Here is a 25,167-nt window from a genome sequence, read left to right on the forward strand (position 1 = left end):
TCCCCCCCTCCAAACCTTTCTCTTTCTTATACACACATAAGATCATTTCAGAGATTTTTTTTTACACAGGATGATGCTATTTGGATACAGGAAAAAAATTATCTGTTGAATAAACTTTGCACTACAAATTCTTTCATTGTCAGAAAGTCCTCATATCCCCAAACCAGGCTCTTCAAAAGATGATCTAAACTGATTAGAATGGAGATAGGGGACAGTAATCCTACCTATTATGGCCACTGTGTATAAAACTCTTAAGTAATTCTTTCCATGAATCGAATTCATCATAAGTTTACAGGGAGCTAAATAAACCACTAAATGATCCTTAATGATTGATTAAATAAAAACTCCATTTTTCAGAAGAGAGTATCTTGAAATTCCCATTCATCTCCAAGAGCTAGAACCTTAGCTATTGCTGTTGAGTATAAAATTGAAGGCAAAAAAACACCATCATCCTCTCTTCTTCAAGAATGCCTTTAAAAATATAAGTGTCCATTGAATTAGCCTATTTATAAGGGCTTTCCTTCTTTTTTTTTTTCTTGTTGCAAACTCCTAATGACACTTCCATGGCACAATGCAATTCAATATGTCTCAAGCTATCAGAGATCTTGATCCCTGAATATAGTGCTCCCCAGGAGTGATTTATAAACTCTAGGCTGAGAGAGTCATAGGAACTGAAGTGATTTGAGAAAAGATTTCAGGTTTATAAGCGAATGCAAGTATGATGAATTCCAATCTCCAAGTAGCATCAGAAATTTCCCTAGCCTCATTTCCTATGAGTAAAAATGGGTATGTAGTTGGTGAAATGAGGAAGGATGGCAAACCCCAGTAGAAATGCGGTTGGTACCCAATTAGCTTCTTTTCATATTATAGGTTAAGGGAGGACAAGTAATCCCAAGCTGGCTTCATTCATTTTCATGTTGGCAAAGCTGAACAATATTATTTTTAATAATGTGGGGTTGGAAGTAAAAAGGGAGGAGGGGGAGAATCCAAAGAGGATTGAGAATGCAAATAAATCCCTGGGTGCGAAAAATAATAATAAAAAAACTAAATTGAAAAAAAAAATTAATAACTTGCATGTGTGGTCAGTAAAAAAAATGATCTTGTGTTATCTTTTTCATAAAGAACTCAGAGGCCTGAAAGTCATTTCTGATCTGGAAATAGGCAGGAGCAAATGGCCTTGAATTGCACAATTACCAAAAACCTCCCTCTTTCAAAAAGATTTTCCTGTCCAAATCTAAATGTGTTTTTTTTTCTTCTTGTCTTCCACATTCAACCATTTGGTCTAAAGACAGCCAGGGAGCTAAATATATATTAATTAGAACTCTTGAGGCTGGCATCAGTGAGATACAATTATACCAAACTGATGCTATTACAGGCTCTGATAGCTTCATTTAAATTCCTGAATAAAACATGAAATATCTTTAATGAGAAATGAATATAGTTGTCAGGAGGGAGTAGTTCTGATATTGTTACTAGTTGAGATATAGAAGATGAAGACATAATATGAATACCTTCTATTTTATATAAAAATGATGGTTGTTAGAAAAGACATATTCCTCTTCAGAGACTTCATTTAAGGTCTATATCAAAAAATTATATAAAATAACAGCATCATCTCTTCCCAAGAAACTCTCCTCTGAAAGCTCCTGTGAACTACACAGTAGAGGCAGGCATTCTGTCTGGAAGGTAAAATATAAACTCCCTTCCTCCAAAAAAAATAAAAATAAAAGTCATAAATAAGGAAGTAAACAGAACTGCTTTGTGTGGCAAAATATTATTTCTGTTTAACCAGAAGCTGATTAATTTTCAGCACTGAAAACATTTTTCATTGTGCATGTTATAAAACTAGTCATCACATATCACACATGCACACACACACACACACACACACACACATACTTATCTCAAAGCCCCTTCCTCTCCTAGGCAGCTGCATGTTCAAGGCCAAAGGAGCAGAGAAAGGACAGAGGAAGAACAGCTTTCTTTAAATCACACTGTCAAGGAGATGGGGCCTGGAGGACTTCACACTGATAGTGCAGCCTTTGATCCCCTGCCCAGACAGCCCTGAGTGGTGGCTCTCTGGATGCTGTGGAGGCCTAGTCACCTATTGGGCTTTTGCAGGCAAGCTATTTCTTGACTTCTTTCCAGGGGTTTTCCTTTATTCTCTTTGGCTTTCAAATTTAAAATGGCAATACATGCCCTCATGTTCATGATACTTCTCTTTTAATCCCAGGTAATCTCCATGCACATTAGTGATCTCATCAACAATATCTATTGAGAATTTCTTTACCTGTCACCAAAATCTGAGGATCAGCTCTTCATAGAGACCTCATCAGATGAGGAACTAGTCCTACCTCTGTTTTTATCTGCCTGATAGTTTCTAATGGTATCTATTGTCAAAGTGTTAAAACACTTTGAAATAATAAAACAAGAAAAAATATATAAATAAATTCATGTCAATCTTGTCTTTTTTCCTTTGACCATGACTATTGGAATCTAGTGGAGATTTGAAAGGTTTAGTGAAAAAAAAGAGAAAGGGTAAGCTGACCTAGTTGTCCTTACAGAACTATTTAAGCCTAGACTACTAATAAATGGGGAGGGCAGCTATGTGGCAAAATGGATAGAGTTCCAGGCCTGGAGCCAGGAAGCCTCATCTTCCTGAGTTCAAATCTGGTCTCTGGAACTTACTAGCTGTGTAATCCTGGGCAAGTCACTTAATCCTATTTGCCTCAGTTTCTTCATCTGTAAAATAAGCTGGAGAAGGAAATGCAAACCCCTTTAGCATCTTTGCCAAGAAAATCCGAGATGGGATTACAAAGAGTTGGACATAACTGAAAAATGACTGAACAAAACAACAATAAATGGGAACAAAACAAGAATCAAACAAATTTCCATGCAGACAGTGTTTTGTAATTGATGAAGGGCCAGCCTTGGAATCAAGAAGGCCTGGATTCTAATTCTGCTGATACTGCCCATAATAGTTTCTGATTATGGGGAAGTCATTTACATTTTCAGTTTCCTAGATACCTCTCTTATAATTCTAATTTACAGCTGAGTTGCCAATCTCCACCAATAGAAGCGTTCCTCACAATGATGATGACACCAGTTTAGGCCAAATTTTCATTTAATATATTTTAATAATAACCTTTTATTTTTCCAAATACATGAATGCTTTTGAATAGCTTTTGAACAGAAATGCCAATATATATATATATATATATATATATATATATATATATATATATATATATTACAAACCTTTTGAGCTATGCTTCAGATATATTAGAAGCTAATCTTGATAAGTATCAAAGCAGCTGGATATCAGAATGACTAAAAAAGACCTAGGTTTTATAATAGACCCTTCTCTACACTTTTAAAATGCTTTTTATAGAGATTATATTTTTCTGTTATGTTGCATTCTTAACCCTAATATATTATAGAGTTTAAGAGATTATAAAGATAATAGACTATATTCTGTAGTAGAATTATAGGTAATGGACATTTTACTATATTGCAAATGTATATTTCAGTACATCAATGAATATTAAGATATCACTTATCTATCAATTTCAGGTGCATATTCCTCTATGTCTGTTTATCTTGTACAATTTTCTCCATGCTTTCCTAAAAGAACTATGTGAGTTACTCACTCCATACCCTGAAGTCCTGTTCTAAGACTTGAAATGTTTTATAAAGATCAGTTTTATGACTATCCATTAGCTTTTCTTTATGTTTCCTAAAGAAAGAATGATTGATCCACATCCTTTTCTAATTACATATGTCACTGATGGCACATTTCATGTCATGACTTATTTGTAGGGAATTATTTACAATTTATTAAGCAAAAGCTTGAAATGAAATTTTCTGCAATATCTGTTCCAAAGGACATAACACACGTCCCTTATCTTGGCAGAGATGAGGGGGTTTCCTGGTATAGGATATTGCATATGCTACCAAGATGCCATTGCCATGTCAGCATTACTTAATTCTTATCTTTATTTTTTAATGAGGATTTAATGGGACAGAGAAGGATATTAAGCCTAAATTAGGAGTTGTGATAGAATATTTTTGTTCAGGTGAATTAGTTTTTGGAAGGATTGGCTATATAAATATGTCTGCTATGAATTAACCAGGATGAACAGAGCTACCAAATTTATCCAACAATGTATATACCTGGAGTCTCTTAGATGACATTGTTTGCATTAAGTCCTAGAGTACCCCAGAGCCTCTCAAGTAAAGCCATAACTACTCAAAATAGTTTTCTTCTTTGCCACAAAGGTGAAAAAGGTAGATATAAAACACCAATTAGACAAGATATGCAGTCAAATAGACAGCCCATTTAGATGTTATCAGTAAATATATCTTGAATAGAATATGGGTTATAAGTTGGGGCCAAAGGTGAACAAGTGGAAAGTGGGCTAGAAATTATGACTCCAAAAAACAAGAGCCTATCTTCTTGATTCAAACATTCTTGGGATGGAGCCCTAAGCTACAGGTATCACAAAATACCACAACATATGAAGAACTAACAGCCAGCATCTATATAGCACTTTAAAGTTTCCAAAGTACTCTACAGACAATCAGGGTTCATTGATATCAATGTAATACCAAGAGATATCAAAGAAGATGCCTGATATAGTGAATGGAGCCCTTGGTGGAGAGCTTATGGAAGGACAAGACAAAAATGGATAGGTGAAGACAGATTACAATTTGCATCATCATTGCAGGAAATATCTATATTGATGATATCATAGGTCTATCAACGTAAATCAGAAGTATCATGAATTTAGTGTTTCAAGAAATATTTTACCAGACAGTGAGGGCTCATCTTATTGATATCTTCACCTGCTACCTGGATCCTATCCAGAATACATGATTATTCCAATACATCCTGTGTGCCAGAGTTGATTATTTACCAAGATGCCCTTTTGAAAAGAAGGAGATGTTGTTTCTAGAGACACATATGGATTAATGTGGCAGATAAAGGTTCCACTACAGTAGTGGACTTCTCACCTTTTACAAAAATATGCTATGAACCACTTTATGAACCACTATTTTAAACCCACATGAGTCTATGTGCTAGACCCCCCACTGATATGTTAAGGCACATAAAAAGGTTTTCCAGGAGATACAAGAGGGAGAAGGGGCATTTAATGATTTAGAAGACCAGTCTACCTCAGCTCCTACATTTTGATATTCTGTAAGGACATTTTATTTGGGAGAATAGTTTTAGTAACCTTATCTTACTTACAGACAATACAAACCTACTTTTATTCCAAGACAGATCAATTAATGTTTGAACCATTAAGCATTATTTTTAATGTTTTCAGTTTATCATTTTTATTTTATTTATTCTTAGACATTGCATTTTATAGGTAGATGTACTTTTGCAAAAGTCTGAAATCAGATACCCACAATCAATCACCTTGATGGGCTCTTCTTTAGACTGTAATTGTCTAGTCACTGAACTATATACAGAGTTATGAACACTAACTTGACAGTAGTAGATATATATTGCCTGTTAGACTGTTTACTTTTCCACTTTCCAGACTCCTGCACCCAAGGAGAGATGGGTCTTGAATGTGTCCTATACCTCTGCTTGCTCTCAGTAAGACTTGAAGGGCAATAAGCCAACTCTGCCATGACAGACAGTGGTGGGCAAAAAGAAACTGTTCAAAATCTTACAGACAACTGCCTATAACTTCTGACGACTACAACATGATTTTAGGCAGTTATGTAAAGTATATGCTTAGGCTGTGGCCTTAGTAGGCAGCCAGCAATCTTCTGTAATCTGTTTCCTTTGTCTCTGGAGAGAAGTAGGTTTGATTTTGTCACAGACTTGTCCCCATTCCAGGAATACATCATCATCTCAGTGGCAGCCTGACCAAGATGGTTTACCCTACTGCCCACTGTATAATTATATTATAATTATCTAGTCCACTTTTCTGTCCAAAGTATGTATATCTATACAAATTATGGTTTTCTTGTGTGTGTGAATGTTTTCTTACAACACATACTGAAGTTCCTATGTCCAAAGACTACCCAGATGAGTCAGAGACTTCCCAGGCTCATTTATATAGAAGACTCTGTGAGAAGCCAAAGGGGCACACCAAAGGGGTCAACCACCATTTCATGCCCAGAGATCTCTCAAGCACAGCTGAGGAGATCTGGCTATCCTTCTACAACTTCTGCAACGGGATAACTTCACAAAAACTGTCAGAAAACGACAGTAATTGACTTGATCCATTATTCAAATACTCTCTGGTGGTTTACTGACTGATTTATTGAGGTTACTCTTCACTCTTTATCTACTCTATGTTGAAATGATCTTTACAAATAGTCTCACTTTAATTTAAAACTACAGCATTTAGGTACTCATCTACCATAGCTAATTATGAAAGCGTAAGAAAAATGCATTGTTCAGAACACCTTATGAAGTCAGTGAGAATACCTTGAGAATATCAAACATTATCAATCAGGGAAATTGATCCAAGGAGAGAATTTATGGAATTAGTTGAGAACTTCCTCTTACCTATAACCTTGAGGCCCAGGGGAAAATCCTGATAGAGCAATGGTTTGAATTCATAGTCCCACACATGATCACATTCTGTAAGGGGAAAGAACTTAATCAGTTGACGTAAAAAGCCTTGAGAAACCAGTTAGAGTCAATTACTTCCACAACATTCACTACACTTTGGTTTTCTACCTACTACAGACTTCCCATTCATCAATGAATCTCTACTTTACAAACTTGTCTTCCCACTCATCTCAGCCTTTTGGATTTTAGTATTTTACATTCTGGTGTCATGCAGTATAAGTATTCTGGTTGTTGCATATTATCTTAAAAAATAAGACCCTGTCTCTTGTCTTAGGAAGGTATTTAAGTTTTTCTACTATGGAATCTGCCTAATCAATGACACAAAAAATTTCCAAAGATAAAAGACATGATGTTAGGTGAGATTATACCATCATTGCCTCTCACTCAAATTTGGAAACTACAAAGTTATCTTTGACTACTCATTTGATGTTCCTTCACATCCAAGCATTCACCAAATCTTGTTAATATTTCCAGGAGGCCAGTTTTACCGGATCACAGAGTATATTTGATAAGGGCAGGTGTTTACCTCTTTACGTGTAAGATAAAATAAGAAAAGTAAAAAGGTAGGGAAGGGGCAGAGGATTAAATTGTTTACTCTAGAGATAATAGGGAGCCACAGAGGAGGGGAGGAAAAAGTTTCATGATCAAACATAAGCTTTAGAAGGATCACTTTGAGTAGAGGATGGTTTAGGAGGGGAAAAACTCATGGCATGGAGACTCAACAACAGGCTATTATTGCAATAGCCTCTTCTTTTTAAATGAATTGCCATCATATTCATACGTTTAGTACTTATCATTGAGTGATTTGTTCTGTGTTTTCTTTTTTCCTCTTCACTATAAACTCCCCAAGGACAGGACTATTTTTTATATTTTCACAGAAATTACAAACAAAAAAAAAAGTCATAACCATGGGACCAAACTACCCAAAGGGAAATAGGGAACTTGGTGCTCCATTAATGAAAGGGATTGGAATAGGTCAAGGGTGTTGCCTGAAGATTGAGGCCTTTGTTTTAAAAGAAATCTTAAAACATTGAACCCATGCCAAGAATAATGCAAGGTTACATGGTGACCATGACTAATTAGGTTACATATCTATAAATCTTTTGAAAGGGAAAGAAAATAATTTTTCCCCATTAGAGTTTAAAGAACTTAGGAGCTATACTAAGGTCATTGAAAAAGGAGCTCTAAATACCTAAGCCGCAGGATAGGAGGGATTAAATAAGGATTTCAAGAGATAGCCAAGGTTATTTTGTATACAGCTTCAAGGCTAGGAACTAGAAAAAAAAAGTTGAGGACAGTAATGATATCTAGGTAGAAGCAAGAATCATAGAAAGTAAATATGAAGCTAGGTATAACCATTTTGACTTGAGATATTTTGTTAAAATTAAACAGAATGATAGAACCTAAGAGATTTAAGATACCTTAAAGGTCATTTACTCCAATGTCCCAGAAATCTTTAATATAACATCCCTGTCATTAAAACAGTACTTGAACAAATTTCCAGAAAGAGGAAATAGCATATCTTCCTTAGCAGCACATTTTATTTTGGGTGATCTTTAATTATGAAATCTAAAATATGCTTCTGAATAGGGATGCAGTTTGGTGGCCCAGTAGAGAGAGAGTTAGACCTAGAGTCAGAAAGATCTGAAGTATGGCTTCACACACTATCTATGTCACCTTAGGCACATTTAACTGTTGCCTGTTTTTTCAACAGTAAAATTGTCTAGGATAGCACCTGCTTCCCAAAGTTATTGTGAGGATCAGATGAGATATTTGCAAAGTACTCCCTTAGCATAGTACCTGGTATATAGTGAGTACTTACTAAGTCCTTGTTTTCTTCCTTCCCTTATAGTCTTTGAATAGATTCAAATGTAACCTTACCTGAAAGAGGCCACCAAAACTAAGCTTCTCATATTACTAATGAAGAAACTGAGGCACAGAGAGGCTAATCAACCCATTTTTTCATTCTTCTCCAGGCTGCACTATCCATTCTCTGGAATTTCTCTATTTTATGACAAAAATATTTACCCATCAAATTCACTTTTCCCTGGACTTCTCACATTGGAAGTATTCTCCACCCTGATGTCTCTTCCTCTGATTAATTTTCCAGTCATTCCTTTATTCCTCTCTAGGTTGCCCCTCCTGAATAATGAATTCCATGATGACATGGACTGTATTTCTTTCTTCTTGTATTTCTATACCTAGGACTTAGTACAGTGTTTGGAATAGAGTAAAAACTCAAGAAATGTGTACTGGTGTGCAAAAATGTTTGTAACAGCTCTTTTTTTGGGGAATGGCTGAATAATTTTGGTCTATAAATTATTGGAATTTTTGGTGTATAGGAATAATATTAGTCTATAAAAAATGATGAACAAGCTAATTTTAGAAAGGCCTGGAAAGATTTACATGAACTGATACTGAGCAAAAAAAAAATAGAGCCAGGAATTTTTTGTTACCAGGAAGATTTTGTGATGATCAATTATAAAACTTCTCAGTGGTTCGATGATCTAAGGCAATCCCAAAAAACTTTGGATAGAAAATGCCGTCAGTGTCCAGAGAAAGAACTATGAAGATTTAATGTAAATCAACACATGCTATGTTCACATTTTTATTCTTTTTCTTCTGTTTTATTTTTCCCTCATAGTTTTTCCCTTTTGTTCTGATTTTTCTCTTCTAATATGATTCATAAAGAAATATATATTTAAAAACATCAATATACATGTAAAGCCAGGAAAAAATTTTAAAAGAAAAAAAATGTGTGTTAGTTTGTCTAGAGTCAACAACTACCAAGTATCTAAAGCAATATTTAAACTCCATTCTTCCTGATTAGGGGATTTATCATCATTCCCAATCCTAGTTCTACCCTTATTTCATTCTTGCTTTTGTGTCCCCAGTACAATGAATTGCAAGTAGGTGTTTAATTAATATTTGCTAAATCAGAAGTTTGTTCCCCTTGACATAGAGCCTGGAAAAATTAGAAGAAATTCCCTCTCATAATTTATGTGCATTGTTTAAAATAAGCATTCAGCATTGTTGGTGGAGTTATGAACGAATCCAACCATTCTGGAGAGTAGTTTGGAATTATGCTCAAAAAGTTATCAAACTGTGTATACCCTTTGATCCAGCAGTGTTACTACTGGGCTTATATCCCAAAGAGATCATAAAGAAGGGAAAGGGACCTGTATGTGCACGAATGTTTGTGGCAGCCCTTTTTGTAGTTGCTAGAAACTGGAAACTGAATGGATGCCCATCAGTTGGAGAATGGCTGAATAAATTGTGGTATATGAATATTATGGAATATTATTGTTCTGTAAGAAATGACCAACAGGATGATTTCAGAAAGGCCTGGAGAGACTTACACGAACTGATGCTGAGTGAAATGAGCAGGACCAGAAGATCATTATATACTTCAACAACAATACTATATGATGACCAGTTCTGATGGACCTGGCCATCCTCAGCAATGAGATCAACCAAATCATTTCCAATGGAGCAGTAATGAACTGAACCAGCTACGCCCAGAGAAAGAACTCTGGGTGATGACTAAAACCCATAGGGATTGAATTCCCAATCCCTACATTTATGCCCACCTGCATTTTTGATTTCCTTCACAAGCTAATTGTACAATATTTCAGAGTCTGATTCTTTTTGTACAGCAAAATAACGTTTTGGTCATGCATACTTATTGTGTATCTAATTTATATTTAAATATATTTAACATCTACTGGTCATCCTGCCATCTGGGGGAGGGGGTGGGAGGGTAAGAGGTGAAAAATTGGAACAAGAGGTTTGGCAATTGTTAATGCTGTAAAGTTACCCATACATATAACCTGTAAATAAAAGGCTATTAAATAAAAATAAAATAAAATAAGCATTCAGTTGTCATTTGTGAGCTGATTGATCATATTAAAAAAGGTTTTTTCCTTTTTCCCCACCACTGTCTATACAACAGCTACTCATAGAATGTTCTGATTCAAGGTACTAATGTTCTCAATAATTATTACCTCTGTATTTATTACAATTTTGTATCTTAAAAAAAACAATAAGGCACCAAAGAATTTGTTACAGAAAGTTCAATATTAGCCATAACTTTAGAGAAATTGCTTGTTTAGCATGTAGATATATCAGTTCTCCTCACATTGGATTTCTCTTAAGTTTTCCATGGTATGCAAAACAATTTGTTAAAATAACATCTCCATATTTCTATCAGCTAAGTCTCCGATCAAAACCATGTCACCGTAAAGTGGAAATGCCATTTTCTTTCTGGAAAGAAATGCACAATCACAGATCTGGAAGACATGGAAAGGACTTAGAAATGATGTAACTTAATAACTGGTGTTCTAATTAGAACAATAGTAATTTGTGTTTTATAACTTCACTGGAGTCCTCCTGAGACATCTTCACTTACTAATGTGAAGAGTTTCTTTCTTACCTTCAAAACTACCCTGAAACAACAAAATTAAAGCCCTTCCAGAAATGACATTGTAAACATTGAGCATAATTTATAGCTCTCTTGTTAGTATTAACAGCAGAATTTTATTGTTGTCACTTAATGAAACAATAGTTTTCACAGATGATTTTTCACTAGCTGAGAAGTATTAGAGAATATAAGACCCCACTGTTTTATTGCTTAATGGCTTTAAAAAATTATTCAGTATAGAAACATACAGTTCATAAGGATCCCCAAAGCTTAGCATTGTGCCTAGAACATAGGAGGTGCTTAATAAATGCTATTTATTGACTCCTCAGACTATCTCATATGCATACATTAAAATCATAAAAGTCTAATAAATACAACCAATTTCACATTTAATTTGGTTCCATAGTTTACCAAGCAAGGGGTAAAGCATGTTCCCCTAAGATAAGGGTAGACAAATATTTTAAGACATTTTTTGTAAGTAATGTATGTTTAAAAATGTTATTAATTATATTTAGTTTTGATTATAGTTATTGATTCAATTCAAATATTCACTGCATGCCTATTTTTGTGTATGGTATGAGGTAGCAGAGATATAAAAGCAAAAGTGAAGTAAGACCAAAAACATTCATACTTGATCTAAGGTAACATCTATGTATATATTTTGGTGAGGCAATTAAGGTGAAGGGATTTGCCTAGAGTCACACAATTAGTAAGTGTTAAGTGTCTGATGCTGGATTTGAACTCAGGTGCTCCTGATTTCATTGCCAGTATTCTATCCACTGCATAATCTAACTGCCCCTGGGAACATCTTTGTTCTATTAGAACTTCTCCTTTACATTCTCATTTATTATTTTAAAACCTAGCTATACCCCTAATGTTCATGTGAACTTGCTAAATAGGTAAAGTCATTTGACTAAAAACTTATGTAGGCCACATCTGAAGTTCAAGCAGGACAAATATTGGACACACATGATCAAAGATGTTTTACTTTTATTCTATGGAACATGTCTCTTGAAAAGTACAAGCAAAAGAAAGATTGTCTATTGATGGCAAAACTCTATATTTCTGTTTGTAGATGGCATTATTAGCCATCCACAAAACACTACAAATATTTCTCAGGGAAATCTGTAGCAAGGTGAAAAATAGTCTAGCTACCCACAGCAGAAAAACAGATGAAAAAAATAGATTAAAAATAAACATTAAGGGAAGGGCTGATTTCAGTATTTGATTATGATGGAATATTACTGTCATGTAAGAAATGATGAGCTGGTTGGTGTTAGAAAAATATGGAAAGACTAGCATGAAATAATGAAGAAAGAAATGAGCAAAAACAAGAGAACAGCAATATTATTCAAAGTATAACTATGAATGACCAAGTTCTTCTGAGTATTATAAATACTCAAATCAACTACCAAGAACCTAAGAAGAAAGATGTTATCAATCTCCAGAGAAATAAAGGATAGATAATATTATGTATAGTGTGGTTTAACATTACAGAAAGAGTGAAGGTGATAGTTTTGAACTTAAAAATGTAACTCCAAAATTAAATTTAAAATAAATAAATAAATAAGTAGAAATAAACATTCCCCAGATTATGGTGTATGAGTGCAATTAGATTGTCACATTAATCCATCAGGAAGTAAAATAGATAACAAGATTATGCCTTCCTTTCTGGAATTACTTTCCTTCTACTCTGTATGTATCTTGTGTGCATATTACTGCATGTTGTGTTCTCATATTTTCCCAATTATAAAGCATGATTCTTGAGGGCAGGAGCTATTTTTGCCATTCGTGTTTTCCCAGCATTTAGATCAGTGCTTGGCTTATATACTAAAGACTATAAATTATTGTTGACTCACTCACTGTCCCAGCACTGAAAAAAGAGTAGAAGATCAGACTGGATTATATTTGGAAAACTAAACAATCCTTTCAAATATTCCAAGTTGCTTGGGTACTACAAAAAGCCTACCTCTTAAGAAACATATTTCTTGGTGATACTATATCCCTGAAAATCATGGAAAACCATAATCTCAGAAAAAGAACTGATGTTACAAATAAGCCAGATAGCAATTAAGGGAAAGATGCATGATGGGTATAAAAGGCTACACCACAGTATCAATAACCTAGACATACATAAACACAATATTACTGGATATCCACATGGTAGGAAATGAAAATGAGAAGAGAAAAATTTTAAATTATTGGTCTACCTGGTCTATGACCAAAAAAAGAGCCTGAATAGCATTCTTCAAGAGATCATTAAGAAAAACTGCCCCAATATTCAAAAATGAAAAAGGTGAATTACCACCAATGACAAAGAAATTAAAGTAATAATTAGGAGCTGTTTTACCCAACTCTATGGCAACAAGTCTGACAATATAATCGAAATGGATGAATATCTACAAAAAAATTACAAATTGCCCAGATTAACAGAAGAGGAAATAAACTACTTAAATATTCCCATTTTAGAAAAAAGAAATTGAATAAGTCATTAATGAACTACCTAAGATAAAGTCTCCAGGGTCAGATGGATTCACAAATAATTCTACCAAACATTTAAAAAACAATTAATTCCAATACTATGTAAACTATTTGGAAAAATAGGTAAAGAAGGAATGTTGCCAATTTTTTTCTATGACACAAATATGGTACTAATACCTAAACCAGGAAGAGCCAAAACAGAGAAAGAAAATTATAGACCAATATTTCTAATGAATATTGATGCAAAAATTGTAAATAAAATATTAACAAAGACATTACAGCAATTTATCAGCAGTATAATACACCATGACCAAGTGGAATTATACCTGGAATGTAGGACTGCTTCAATATCAAGAAAACTATTATCATAATTGACCATATCAATAAAAAAACCCAACAAAAATCATATAATAATCTCAATATATGCAGAAAATGCTTTTGACAAAATACAACACTCATTCCTATTAAAAACATTAGTTAGCATAGAGATAAAGGGAGTTTCCCCTAAAATAATAAACAGTATCTATATAAAGCCAACAGCAAGCATTAATGGGGAGAAGCTACATGTATTCCCAATAATTACAGGGATGAAACAAGGATGCCCATTATTACCACTATTATTCAACATTGTATTAGAAATGTTGGCTTTAGAAATAAGAAACTACAAATTGTTCCCCAATCGATAAAATGCTCAAAGCATATGAACAGAGAATTTTCAGATGATGAAATTAAAGCCATCCATAGTTATATGAAAAAATGCTCTAAATATTATTGATTAAAGAAATGCAAATTAAAATAACTCTGAGGTATCATCTCATATGTCTCAGATTGGCTAAGATGATAGGAAAAGATCTTGATAAATGTTGGAGGGGATGTGGGAAAACTAGGACACTAATGTGTTGTTGCTGGAATTGTGAAATGGCCCAACCATTCTGGAGAGCAATCTGGAACTTTGCTCAAAGAGTTATAAAACTGTGTTTTCCCTTTTACCCAGGAATACCATTACTGGGTCTGTAGCCTAAGGAAATCATACAGGAGGGGATAAGATCCACATGTGCAAAAATATTTGTAGCATCTCTTTTTGTGGTAGCAAAGAATTGGGAATTGAGTAGATACCCATCAATTGGGGAATGGCTAAATAAGTTGTGGTATATAAAAATAATAGAATAAGTTCTATAAAAATTATGAACAAGCTGAATTTAGAAAGGCCTGCAAAGATGTATGTGAACTGATGCTGAGTGAAACAAGTGGAACCAGGACTACATTTATAACAGCAAGAATGTGCAATGATCAACTATGAAAGATTCGGTTCCTCTAAAGCAATTCCAATAGACTTTGGATAGAAAATGCCATCTGCATCCAGAAAAAGAACTAAGGAGACTGAATGTAAATCAACTCATGTTATGTTCACTTCTTTTTTCTGTTTTTTTTCATCCATCCCATTGTTTTCTCTTTTGGTTCTGATTTTTCTCTCTCAAAATTATTCATAAAGTAATGTATATTTAAAATAAATAAATTTATTGGGAAAAAAAGAAAAGAATAAATTCTGCAGGAAATTAAATAGGTTGGGAGGATTTTGAAGGAACCATGAACAAAAATTACACAGAATGACAGAACATGGAATGCACAATCTGTTCTGGTGGAAGGACTTGCCTTATCAATTTGAAGAGTGATCTGTCAAACTTAAAAAGAATTTATTAAATTCATGATATTTCATTTTCCTCCTTAATTTAATACAATGATTTTAAAAGTGGCAAACCTTTCAATTACCATAGACTACATGTGCCCATCAGAATTGGAGAAAGTTTCTCCCATCTTGCCTCATTTTAGAACAATTATATAATTTCCATGACTGGATGGAAGATATACAATAAATTTTTTGCCAACTTTAGTTCCCCCTTACTCATGGTTTAAAGCATCCACCAAAACTTAGGAGTGCCCACAGAAACCAGGTTAAAGTAATATAGGAAAGCATTTATTCATACAAATAAAATTATATTACAGCAGAGATAATGTTAATTTATGGTTTTCTAAGTCAAAATTCAGCATCTATTTAACTGTTACATCATTGCTTTAAAGTATAAAATTCTGAGTGACTCTTAAAGGCTCTTAAATATCTGTTCAGTCTTATTTTATATTATTTTTCTTCATGCATTTTTTTGTTATAGTTCAAGTAGATTGCTGTCTATTTCCCCCTCATTTTTTTCTTATATGTCTGTGTGTTGCCCATACTATAACCCATATCTAGAATGAAGTAATTCTCTTCACTTTTTCACCTAGTTAAGTTCTGCCTTTCCTAAAAGACCAATACAGATTGAACCTCTTCCAAAATGATCTCTGACCAACCCTCAATTCCAATGTGAAAACCATCTATCCTTTCCTCCTTTTAGCACTTTGCCAGATTCTTTCCTTTGCACTTATCTTACTTTCACTTATATTACAGTTATTTGTGGGCATATCCTTCCTTTCACTGACTCTAGTAGAACTGAGATTGTGTCATAGTTCTCTGAATCTTCAAAGGATAGCACTGTTCCTTGATCAAAAGAAAACTCTTTCCCAATACATATCTTTAACCAATTTGAGACAAATAGATTTGAAGAGTTCCTTTAGTATTGAGAGGTAAAGGGACTTGACTATAGTCACATAGCTTGATTTTATCAGAGAAAGGTCTTTATCCCACCCACTATTCCCTAACTTTAAGGCCAGTTTTTATCTGCCCTACCACTTGGGCATCCTCTCTTTACTTTTTCTTAGTAAGTACTATTTGTCTTGAGAGATCCACCCCTTCATTGTGCATTTTACCAGAATGAGAAATGAAACCATTTTTCATTTACCATTTTTGTTGGCTAGATCCAAAACTGATTTAATTGTCCAAGAATCAAAGTTCTTCATAGTTTATTTTCAATTCCCTAAATTATTTGAATCTTAGCTTCTTGCTATTTTATGATTATAACATGGGTATTCTCTAAAGTCAATACAATAAACAAAAAAATCTGAAAAATTGAGTTTACAGATTTCTTTTGACTTCTATATTATTTACTTCATTCTATTCTAAGATGCTTTCAGCTTCCTTGTCTAAAGTGAACTCCTCATTTATTTACAATTACAAGAAAAAAAATCTCACAAATGGTGTCTTTGTCTGCATCCTGAGAACTCACTTTTTGAATGTACAGCACATATGTATCTGTATACACATACAACATCTACAAACACATGCAGGCATCTATAAGGATAAATATAGGCGACAGCTTCTGCCTATAATAGCTACCTTGGAGACCAAAAGAGAGGCATTAAAAATTAAAGAACTGAATAGTAGATTGGCTTCCAATCTTGGGTTTATAGACAGGAAAATGCTTAATGACAGGTGGTCTCTGTAACGGAGGTGGCCTCTGAGACACATTTCTCTTGATTTTATTTTTTAATTAACTTTTATTTTCAGTATTTCGTCCTTTTTTTCTGCCCCCTCAGGAATGCTTTTAAAATGATGAAAGACTCACCACAGTTCCTGGAGCAGCTCTGGCCACCTCACCACTCTGTTTCAAGGGACAGTCTTTAAAGATTGTACTATCTCCAAGTTCTAATGTTGGCAAGTTGCACAAATGTATTTTCATAATATGGCTCCCAACTGTAATTCTTATAGCTAAAGAGAGCAGTTCTTCACAGCTTAACAGTGACAATGTCCTAATTACCCATTTGAAGTCTTTTGAAACATCATTTCTTCCAGTTAAGCACCTCTTCCATTTACTCCAAGATAGACTTCTGAGTTCAGAATGTTTTCTTCATCATCTCTCTGTTGTACAGCAGTATGATGAAATAGAGAATTACTAGGCTTGGCATCAGAAGGACCTTGGTTGAAATCCTGTCTCAGATACATACCAGCTGAGTGACTCTGGGTAATTTATTAAATCACTAAGAGTTTTGTTTCTATTCACCTATAAATTTATTTTATAGGGCATACTACACAATGCATTTATCTCAGAGATATGTATCAAACTATATAATATATAAAATATTTTAAAGACCTTAAAGCAAAACACAAGTATCTATTATTGATATTATTATTATAATTACTATTATCGCAGGGATGTATCAAAATTATACAGACATACAGCTTTGCTTTATAGTGCTTTGTAAATATTATAGTTTGAATATATCCACACAACTTGGAAGGTTTGTAGTAATCCTGCATCAAACAAGTCTATTGGCACCATTTTTCCAACAGCACGTGTTCACATTATATCTATTATTACATTTTGGTAAATCTCACAATATTCCAAACTTTTTCATTATTATTATATGTGTTATGATGATCTATAATCAGGATTTTTTTATTTTACTATTATAATTGTTTTGGAGATCTATGAATAGTGTTCATGTAAGAATGTGAACTTAATCTATAGATATAATGTAGTCTAATCACTGGTTATTTCAGTCTCTTTCCCTCCATCTCTTCCTCCCTCTCCCCACGCCCCTCTCCCTTTTCTCCTTCTCCTCCTCCTCCTTCTCCTCCTCCTCCTTCTTCTTCTTCTTCTTCTTCCTTTATGTGTCTTTCTCTGCCTCTCTGTGTCTCTGTATCTCTATCTCTATCCCTCCGTCTCCACTCTCTCCTCCTTTCCCTGGGGACTCATTGTTTCCTGAGACACAACAATATTGAAATTAGGCCAGTTAATAACCCTGCAATGACCTCTAAGTGTTCAAGTGAAAGGAAGAGTCAATCGATAAGGCAAACTTCATTGTTTCTTATTTTAAGAAATTGCCACATCTTCCTTCCCTTCAGCAGTCACCACCCTGTTCAGTCAGCAGGCATCAACATCCAGGCAAGATACTTCACCAGCAGAAAAAAAAAAAGTTTATAATTCATTGAACACTCAGATGTTGGTTAGCATTTTTTAAAAGCAATAAAGTATTTTTAAATGGTTTTGTACAATTTTTAGACATAATATCCACGCTTAATAGACTACCATGTTGTGTAAACAAGAAACCAAAAACCTTGTTTGATTCACTTTATTTTGGTGGTTTGGAATTGAGCCCACAATATCTCTAAGGCATACCTGTACACAACTGTTTCCAATGGAGCTGCCTAAATCCTTAGTCTGAGATTCCACTGAACATATCTTATCTAGTATTAAAACAAAACAACACAAAAACTCAATTGACCTTACTTGGAACTATTCTGGAGGTGTCTTTTCACAATTTGTAAAAGAGAATGTTCATGAGGAAAGAGGAGGGAAGTATTCCCATTGGTTAAATAGCCAAGTGTTTTATAAAGCATTTGTCATATGTCTGTCATTAAAAGAACTGTGGGGAAGAGAAAAGAAGCAAAAAGCCTTTTACCTCTGAGCCACTTAAGTGCTAGTTGAATAGAAGAAATATATTTCTAAAATAAATGGAAAATAAAATTCAAAAAAAAGTATATTAGGATGGTCTGGGAAGGCTGCAGAAAGTTGTTAAGTGTTTAGCTTAGCTTTGAAGGATGCATAAAACTTGATCTGGTAAAGTGAAGAAAAGGAAGTCATTCTGGGCAGGGAAGAGCTCTCAGCTCTGAAAGCCAATGTAGTTTGAACTTGAATCCTGGATAATAAATTGTAAATCAATAGTGTCAAACTCAAATAGAAAGGGGAGAGGAAAATAATCTTCACATAAGAATCTCTGCATGTTAATTAATACTGACTTTGTTTTTAAATGTAATATTATCTATATTTTATTATATCTTTATTTTGTTAAATATGTCCTTATCTCATTTCAAGCTTCCCTCAGTAGTGTAGTGGGCTGCATATAGCCTATTTGAAACCTCTGCTCTATACCAATATAGTAGCTCAGTGTCTCTGGCTCTGGGTTTTCGCCTTTCTGGTGAATCTCTTGGTATTACAGAATGATGTTAAGAGAGTTGAATGAGAGACTGATGTTCATTTTAAGATCAAACAAGATATCTGAATGAGACCATACTCTTTGGTGGTTCTGCAGGTCTCCAGAGATCCCTGGAATTGACAAAAATGGCCCACAACAGTCTCAAGATTAAAATGTAATTGAAAAAGATTTAACAAAATTAAAAAAAAATTAATCAGATATTATATTTTAAAATTAAGTAAATAAGTAATTTCATGGTATTCCTCTGTATGACTAGTGGCCCAGTTTCTATTTGAGTTTGACACCACTGGTCAGAATATTTCCTGCCCTGGACCCTTAAGCCTGCCTACATTCTGATATGTAATCTCTAAATAAACTACTTGGGATCAAATAGTTCTTTTTATCTATTTTATCAGAATGCAGGACTTTCCTTTTAATTTCTCAATTTTTTCTCCTACAAACCCTGCCTTGCCTTTTTCTGTGCAATCTCACTTTAATATTAATTGTCATATAGCATCATTACATCCAAACAACAGCAAAGGAGAAAGAAATTACATGTGAACCCTTGTCTCCTCTCCCCACCCTTAATACACCCTTTGCTTGACTGGTTCCTCTGTATCCACTGCATTTAGAAAGAGCACTTAACCTTCCACAGGGTATTTTTGTGCTCCATTTCCCATGCTATTAGGAAGGAGGTGAAATAGAGGATGCTTTTGGATGGGCACTGTCATGCCCAATGTACTTGCTCACTCCCCCACCAAATGAAGAAGAGATGCAAAATGACTGAAGTTAGAAAACAATTACATTCTTACAAAGTGGGACAGAGATGGATAAGTTCTTTATGCCTGGAATCTTCAAGGAGCAGTGAGGCAACGGAGCAGAAAGAACTCCAGAGTTATAGAACAGAAGACCTGGGAGCAAATCCAGCCATAAGTTATAACTAACTGTGATTCAGTCCAAGTCACTTTACCTTTGTTTGCATCAGTTGCCTCACCTGTATCCTAAGGTTACTCTGATGATCAAATGAGTTAAAACATTTGTAAAGTGCTTTGCAAACCTTGAACTACCACATCACTATTATAATTATTATTATTTCAACTCAGTTGCACTACTTGAGTCACTTGATAACTGTGTTTTGTATTAAGCTAAAGTGCTTGATGCTCAGAATATTAGGCAAAAATGAAATCAATCATACTCTCAAGAAGCTTACATCCTACTGGGGAAAACAGTCTGTACATAAGTACAAAACATACAAAATGAATATAATTTTCATAAGGGAGCAGGAAGAGGGAGGATATCAGGCATGACTTCCTGGAAGAAATGCCATTTGAGCTGAGTATTGAATCCCCTAGGGATTCAAGGGGGTGGAAGTTTTATCAAGAATGGGAGACATCCTGTGCAAAAACACAGAGGTGAGAGATTCAAACTAGAGACTTTACATTCATGGGCTCAACCTTACTTCTAAGAAAAGGGAAAAGACTCTCAAATTGATAGATACATGAAGGGTAACTGAAAGGGTTGCAATCATGGGATATTAGAACTAGAATGGAAATGGGAGAACATCTAGTCCAACTACTCGTTACATAGTTGTTAATAACGACCTCACATGTGATAAGGATTTTGATTGTAGAGTATAGAGAAAGAAGAATGAGAAAATTGCATCCACTTCTTTGGCAGGATGACTAAGAAGTTGCTGCTACAAATATTTGACCTCTGCAGCTTGGTCCAAATTCTTTTAGATTAAATCTGGGATTTCAAAAATGTAAAAGAAACACTCACATGTAGTATTTTATCAACTTAGCACAACTTTGTCTCATATCTTTACTCACATCTGGAATTTTATTCCAAGAAAATCTAAAAATATACTTAAGTTTATAGCACAGGTCTCATTTCCCATTTAAGATTTTTATCTCTATCCCAGCTTCATATGATCTAAATGGAAAACATGCTCACATTACAGTTTAGTTCTATTTACTGCAAGAAATAAAAAAGATAATGAAAAATAGCATTAAGACTCTCCCAATAGTTGCTCACTATTTGGGTAAAAGGGTCAACACAAATTCTGTGCTGTGGCAGGCATGGCTTCAGTTTATAGCTATATTTCACATGCCTCAAGATCAGTCTCCAGGGATATATATATATATATATATATATATATATATATATATATATATATATATTGTGTTTGCATCTCAAGTGTCACTTCTTCCATGGGGTCTTTTCCAACCCTCTCCCAACTCCCAATCCCCAATCATAGTGCTCTCTTCTCTAATGTATTACATTGATTTATCTGGCAACATGTGGTAAACTTTCCAGGAAAATGTGGTAGCTTGAATAGGAAAGTTACATGTGAGGTGCAGCTGGATGGTATGTCTGCATGATGAATTTGTGGGCTGACGCAGTGCCAAGGAAGCTAGAGCACATGCTGGTGAAATGATTTCATCTTTAATGGCATGGACCGTTTCCTTCATCTTTAATATTCCTTGTGCCTTGCATGTAGTAGGTGCTTAATAAATGCTTATTTTTCTTTTAATCTATCTTATATTCTTAAAGAGTTATCTGTGGATACTGAAAGATTATGTGATTTACCCAAGTTAACATAGCCAATATAATAGAACTTCTGGGCTAGATCTTCCTACTGCAAAAGGCCAGCTTTGTATTCATTGTCATGCTCACTCTCTAGCCATAATTACTGACATAAACAGACTAAGAAAAATTTCAGGGACTTGCTCATGATCACATATTTGGTAGGTGAGTCAGGATTCAAACATAGATCTCCTGATTTCAAGTCCTGTGCTCTCTTAAAGACACTGATTGTTTCCTAAGTCACAATTGAGAGAATGAACCCTATTTATGCTTATGTGGCCAGTTCTTTATGATTAGATTTTCAGTTAGCCCTAAGTTGCCCCTATGGCAAAATGAATGATAGAGAATTTTAGAATCCTGAATTCTTTTCCTTCATTTCATCAACATTCCACACAAATTGAATAATGTGTTTTCTTGAGTCTTTCATTTGACTTCATTATTTTATATGTGTCTACCTTGTACTAGGCCTTATACTTCAATGCTAACCTTCTAAAATACTTCTGTATTTTCTTGATTAATTATACCTCATGAAAAAATCATGTAAAATGAATAAGCTCTCCCTTATGCCTTACCCAGGGGACTGTGACATATCACTCCAACACCTTTCTGAACCAGCATTTCTTCCCACAATGGTTCCTGTAAAGGAATGGTATTCATTACAAACCCCTGGGCCATCTCTGGTGAATCTGTTAAAGAAGGCATCACAAGCAAGGGAGAAAGGTTGAGACAGTGAGAAACATTAGTGAGTGACAGGAGGGCATCACTGTGTAAGAGCAAAGGTCTAGCCAGCTCCAGAAACCTGAGAAGTGGGTGGCCGAAAGGAGCAGCTTCCAGCAACACAAAAAAGAAAGCAAAGGAAAGGATTACTGGAACTCCCTTCTCTTGTGGTGTGGCCCAGTCATAATGGTGCTGTGGTTACATAGCAAAGCTCATTAAAACAATAAATAAACCACAACAGTTCTAATTAGGGCCCTGGTTTCCAGTATGTTTGGCTAAAAGATAAATGGACTGGCTCCTTCTATCTTTATTAGGTTGCCTAAGCTAGAGTCCAGCTGCAATAAGTTTCTGCTTTTCTGCTTATTCTTTCCCTCTCAGATTTCCCATGACCTTGCTTTCAGTACCATCCTTCAGGAAAGGTTTATGTGTCTAAATCAGGTGAGAGTAGGACAAATTTATAACATGAGCAAAGAATCACCATTTCAGTGAAATCATGGTGGGGCTATTATTGAGGTCTTTAAATTATGTGGTTCTTTTAAATATTCAGAAATAAAAGCTATTCAGATTTCAAAAGTCATATATGTGAGTTACATATCTGTATATATTGTATGTACATGTATGCATTCTTTGAAATGAATGAATTGATGATCAAGTACTTGAATAAACAGATGGTAGCCTGAGAATGTAATAAAAGTATAGATGATGTCACCACATGAGTTTTTACCCAATTCTTTCAATTTTTATTAAATGGTTTCCATGGACTAGGAATCATGTTAAGTGCTAAGGCTGCAAAGACAAAAGTAAAACTCTTCCTGCCATCAAGGAGCTTCCATTCATCAGAGAAGGTAATAAGTATTTAGATAAGTAATCACAAAACATGCAAAATAAATAAAATTCATCATGGGTAGGGCAGAGTACCTCCAACTGGAAAAATTAGGAAAGGCCTCTTTTCAGACGTAGCACTTGGGCTAAGAATTTTAAAAGGTCAAGGAGCAGAGGGTAGCTTTGATTAAAAAGAAAGATAAGGGGGTAGTTTAAGATCAAAGTTGTTCCTATATACATGAAAACTTAAAATCTCATTTTAATCAATAGGATTTCCAACTATCTGTTTGCCCTCATTCCAGGATAGGGCATGAGCTAAGGTCTGACTGAAAGGCAGACAGCACCACCTACTGAATGAACTATGGTTTTCTGACAATGGAAAAAGAGAAATTTGTGAAATACTTTGAGGCCACACTAAATAAAGCATTTAAAATAGAACATGTTCAGCTAGTTTGCTTAACATGCCTTATTTAAAACTCTACTGTCCAGAAAATAAAGGTGTTTTAAAAAGGAAGCTGAGGGGTGTGTTTTACTAACATTGACCATTAACCTCTAACCAACAGTTGTTTAAGTACCTCACTGGTTTTATCAGATACTTGGCCTGTACCTCTAAAGTGACTGTCCATCATAGCCCTCTGCTATAAAGTCTCAGGGTTCATTTACTCTCCAACTAAGCATATTTATTGATAAATATCATTGACTAAATTTCATCTAAGAGTGTAATATAAAATGTGTTTATAGATGTTATGATTTCTTATTGGGACTACTACAATAGCCTCCTAATTGTGGTCCCCACTTCAATTTTCTTCCCTTTCCACATAGTGATATTCTTACAGCACAGGGCTGATCACATTGCTCACCGGATTAATAAGCTCCATGTTCCCTGTTACCTAGAGGGTAGCATCCTTCTGTCTTTGGTCTACACAGTGCTTTACAATATGGCTCAAACCTATTTTTTCAGACATATCACATATCATTTCAGCAGCCTGTTTGCTGTTCCTCATGGAGCCTCATCCATTTCCATGACTGCTCAGTCAGATACTCAGAAACCTAGAATGCACTTCCTCTTCTCAGTCTCTGCTAATTAGAAGCCAGTTTCCTTCAAAATTCAACCATTACCAGAACATAATATTTTGCCTGGTCCTCCCTGAAATGACCTTGTATTTGTAGCAGCTATACCTTGGACTTAATTATCTATATTCACGTCATTTCTCCCAGTTGAATGTAAAGTTGGGGACTATCATTTTTGGCTTTGTATTCCCAGCCCTTAATCCAGTGACTGGCACATAGCAAGTGATTAACAGATGCTTGTTGACTAATAAAAAACTGATTGATTAATTTTCCTGATTGTTATAAATGTTGGAAATAAGTCAATATTTGCTTTATCAGAGAACATCTTTATATGGATAGATCAATGCAATGTAAAGGAAAGAGGATTTATTAAAATTTGGAAAATCTAGGGGATGAATGGTTCTACTTCTTACCAATCTGAGAGACCTGGGCTGAGTCACTTAATCCCTCTGGGCCTCAGTTTTCCCTCTGTAAAATAACATGGTTGGTTTAAATAATCCCTTAAATCCCATCTAGCTCCAAATCAGATCTGGTGTATCAGAAGTCATATGATTTTATGTCTTATCCCCATACATAATTACAATAAGAATGCATTATTTTGTGCATGTGCATAAATGTTGACTTG

Source organism: Sarcophilus harrisii, chromosome 2 (assembly GCF_902635505.1).
Source record: "Sarcophilus harrisii chromosome 2, mSarHar1.11, whole genome shotgun sequence".
NCBI classification, from domain to species: Eukaryota; Metazoa; Chordata; class Mammalia; order Dasyuromorphia; family Dasyuridae; genus Sarcophilus; species Sarcophilus harrisii.